The sequence below is a fragment of the Osmia bicornis genome, chromosome 8, assembly GCF_907164935.1.
Source record: "Osmia bicornis bicornis chromosome 8, iOsmBic2.1, whole genome shotgun sequence".
NCBI lineage: Eukaryota > Metazoa > Arthropoda > Insecta > Hymenoptera > Megachilidae > Osmia > Osmia bicornis.
In genome coordinates, this window is record NC_060223.1 from 425,957 (window position 1) to 430,591 (window position 4,635).

General features: G+C 44.2%; 1 long non-coding RNA gene across 1 annotated transcript; it reads right to left on the minus strand.

Annotated features, from left to right (window-relative positions):
- Nucleotides 1-250: 250 nt before the first annotated feature.
- LOC123988049 lies at nucleotides 251-914 on the minus strand. The gene is made up of 3 exons (XR_006829619.1): nucleotides 825-914; nucleotides 671-752; nucleotides 251-478 (listed from the first exon to the last, which is right to left on the minus strand). It is a non-coding gene; the product is annotated as an uncharacterized LOC123988049 (long non-coding RNA).
- Nucleotides 915-4,635: the final 3,721 nt, after the last annotated feature.

Consider the following 4,635-nt stretch of genomic DNA (forward strand, 5'->3'; position numbering starts at 1 on the left):
ACAAGAAGTGACTGGCGCCCAACAAGTTTGTATTTTGCGACCTCCCTTTTTGGTATAGAGTGAACCCCCGAAAGGGTCACAATATATACATATGTTCATAATAATTTTATCTATTTTCTTCATTTTAAGGACTAGTTTTCTTTTATTTCTATATTGTGGTTCAGTAATTATACGGTAGTATGTGGTGTTTATTATTTGATTAGCTTTGTTCATCACACGTTGTACTACATTGAGTTACTTGCATCTGCATTAGTATTAACGTTAATATCAGACTTATCGGAGCGGTATGATAATTCAGTAACAATCTACGCAATTTATAATCTACGCAATTTATAACTATTTGAATTGATTTGTCTTGCTTCAGGTTTTATGCTGATTTACGTTTCATGTTGCTCCTCACATTGTGTCAGGTGCGTATTTTCCTCTCCTATTAATCGTTACGTTTTGCCTCCACTTCTGTTGGCTGGCGTAGGGTTTTCTGCAAATGGATTAATATTATGATTTACGGTTTAATATTTAATATCATGTTATCTTATGATGTTAATAGTTCTATCTCTTCCTACTATGTTCATTATATTCATCATCATTCATGTTATGGGATATATATTGCTACTTATCTTTATGGATGATTTGCTAACAATAATTAATAATTTATTTATTTATTGCTCACTGCCTTCATTTGATGATTTGATTGTTTCTCCACCATCTTTGCTTATTAAACGAATTTGAGGTCGTGGTTGCGTGAAATGTTCCTGCAAGCAAGTTTAAGCAGTTTCAATAAATTCAAAAAATAATTCCAATTATCAGTGTTACATTATGCTCACCATCTATTTCTTCTTTTGCTTTTATTCCCAGCTGATCTTCCCTTCTTTGAAGATTTAGTACTTTTCCCATTAATTGATGTGATAGGAATATACAGTGTGTCCCACGTAACTGGAAACACTCCAATATTTCCTAAACTATTAAAGATACAGGAAATTGCTTTGGTGGTCATTGACGTAGACATCTTGACGTAGACAAATTTTTTTTTGCATCATTATTTTAAAAAATATAATGGCAAAGTTTGGTTTTTTAAATGGGTCTATATATTTTTCTTTCGATCATTTGATAGTGCTTTTGAAATCGAATCCATTAAGCTTGCATGTATACACTTGATTTTCATTTGTTTACGAGATATTGCAATAACAGATTTGGAGATTTTTCACGGGAAAAATTCCCTTCAGTGGGAAATAACAGCAGGGGTCCTGTTCGCGCGAAAAGTGTCGCGTGTTAAGCAGTACCACTTGAAATTGATACCACGGGCGGCCAGCGGGACGGCAGGCCCAAACCTTAGACGCGAACAGGACCCCTGCTAATATTTCCCACTGAAGTGAATTTTTCCCGTGAAAAATTTCCAAATTTGTTAGTGTAATATCTCGAAAACCAATGAAAATCAAATGTATACATGCAAGCTTAGTGAATTCGATTTCAAAAGCACTATCAAATGATCGAAAGAAAAATATATAGTTCCATTTAAAAAACCAAACTTTGCCATTATATTTTTGAAAATAATAATGCAAAAAAAAATTTGTCTACGTCAAAATGTTGCTCTATCTTATCATGCAATGACCACCAAAGCAATTTCCTGTATCTTTAATAGTTTAGGAAATATTGGAGTGTTTCCAGTTACGTGGGACACACTGTATTATGTATTGTATACAATGTTTGACGTTAGCGACATTGATTGACCTACTCAATTTTATGTTTTATGTTGCTCTTTTCATTTACATTATCCTGGTTATCTTGGCTATGTGGGCCTCGCAGGAGGGAATCTCAGTTTCGCTGGTTTGAGCACTTCATATAAGCTCTCAGTTCGCTTCTTATTATCTGTAATTCTTCTTTCAGTCACTTTGATAGTTTTAATAGATGATTATGAGGAATTCCCTGTCGCACATGCATTTATTTGTTATACTATATAGCGTACCTTTCTGTTGTGGTGATCTTGTTTCTTCATTTTGTGGTAATGCGTGTACCCACTTCGCATGAGAGTCTGCTGTCTATGGTTATACTTTATACTTTATACTTTACCTTTTACTTTTGACAATATTGGCATTCTGTGTTTTACTTCTTCTGTCATTGCTATCTGCTATTGTCTGGCATCTTTACTTTACCTTTTACATCCTTGGTTTATTTTCATTTCAGTTTTATAGTTTGTTTGAATTTTATTTGAACAGTGTGTTCAAATTGTGTGCTAGGGTTAAATATTAAATACTCTTTACTATTATTCCCTGCTGCTTGGTTGCTTGGCTGGATGTTGACGTCTGAGGTTTTGAGGTTTTGCTGGTTAATTGCTTTGCTCTGCTTATGTCGAGTCCACATATGCTCGTCTGTTTACTCGCTTGCCATGCTTCTTATGTTTAGTTCACATGTTCGCATGTTCGCATGTTTATTATTGTTCGTCCTTTTATTTTAACTGTTTCGTAAACTGTTCTGTGCATCAGATGCATATTATACGCTGATATTTGTTGAATTTTGTGATCTAGTTACGTTTAGCTACGTTTAATCACGTTTAATTATGTTTATGTTTATTATAGCTATTATGTTTATCATTTTATCATTATTTACTGTTCGTTTATCGGTTCTATTCATGGACTTATTGATTTACTGATTCATTCATTCATTCACTTATTATTATTGTTGCATTTTGTGGTATTCAATGTGCTATGCTTGTCGTGAGCGTTTGTGTGTGTGTGTGGAGTGTGTATGGGACAAGTCATCGAGGATTGCAGCCTACGAAGACGTGGCACAGTCAACCGGGGTAAGGACTCGCTCCGAGACCTGGCTGTGTTGAAGAGCAAGCCCTGCTGAAGTAGGTGAATACATGGCGCGATCACCCGTTGAGCAGGAGCTCCGGTTCCTGGTCGTGGCCGAAGAGAAAGCTCCTGACATCGCTTGCAGGCTGGTGAAGACATTGCGCGATCACCCGTTGAGCAGGAGCTCCGGTTCCTGATCGAGGCCGAAGAGCACGCCCTGCTGAAGCAGGTGAACACATGGCGGGATCACCCGTCGAGCAGCAGCTCCGGTTCCTGGTCGTGGCCGAAGAGAAAGCTCCTGACCTCGCTTTGCAGGCTGGTGAAGACATGGCGCGATCACCCGTTGAGTTGGATTGGGATTCCTCCGGTTCCTGGTCGTGGCCGAAGAAAAATCCTGTGCCTTACCGTAGCAGGTTGAAAATGTCCTACCGCTGGATCCGAGGTGCAGCGGCGTGGATCCTCAATCCCACATGGCTGCCTAGCGCATGGCGGATTGAGGGAGGACTGAATAACGCGAAATGCGTTGAATTGCTAAAGCGCCGTTGTGGCTATACGTTGGTACACTTTATATATTCTAACGATTGCAAAGGTACCAGCGGCCCACGTTAGGGGAGAGGTTTTAGTGGGTAGGATGTCCAGCCTCGGGAGTGCCCACTCTGGGCTGCCCGTCTAGGTCGCCCCTTCAAGGCTGTGGCCTATATTCTTGGGCTAGGCTCAACCCGTTAAGGGTTGGGTTGCCAGGTTGCCCCCATCTGGGGTTGCCTCTTTGGGTTTGCCCCAACCAAACGGGCGCCAGGCTGCCCCCTCAGGGCGGACATGAGTCCCACACTGCCCGTGGCCGCTCTAGACGAAGGCCGAAAGGGTATCAACCCGCGCGTGCGCAGACGCATTTTCTCTTCCAACAGAAACAAAAAAAAAAATGGTTCCACGGACCTCTGGCTGGGCGGGGAGGTGATACCCCGACGTGGCGCGTCCCCAGGTGGCGGATAGGGGAATGCTCGCCATGCACTTTTCGGAGTGCATGGAGGGTAGGAGTGAAATAAAATAGCTCCCGCGGACCAAACACCAAGAGACGGAAAACCCACCAAAACCTCCCCTATGACTGGGGGATAGAATACAGACACGGTAACCCCTGCCTGTCGTACAAGGCGACTGAAAGGGGGGCGTTTGCTGCTGTCGAAGTAGCCTCGCAGATGACCCGGGGCGATGCCGGTGGGATCTACGGATCCTGGCAGGGCCTCCCTTGCCGGTAAGGCCTGGGTCGGAGAAGCGACAAGGTGGCTGCAGCGCCGTTCAGTTCTAAAGGGGCCAGGCTGCGTGGCGGACCGGTGCGGGTAGCGAACCCGGAGTGCCCAAGCAATTACACCGTAACCCAGTGGTCACGTTTCGCTGGAACGGGCGGCTTGCCTTCATTGGCCGGCCCGCGAGGATGACAACCGCTATAAAAAATCTCTAGCCCCAAGCTGCGGTACGCGGTGATGAGGGCGCCCCTGGAGTCAGCGCCAGGGGTGGCTGATGGGTGCATCAGTCTGTAGCGGCCAACCCCGGGGTATCTGGCGACCCCCCGGGTGTACTAGCCTTACTCTGCCCGGGTGGACCCACAGACCGACTCACTAGTGGGAACACTATGGATGACTTGAAACTAAAAACGCCAACAACAACCACAAACACTGGACGGGACGTACCGACGACGACTTCGGCTGTTCAACAGGAGGCGAGACGGGAATCGGGCGCGGAGGATATGGCGCAGCCCAGCACTAGCAGGGTACCGGATGCGCGCCGCCTATCCGTCCGATTAACTAAGGCGGATGTGGAGTGGCCTCCCCTCAGGCCGGTACGAGGA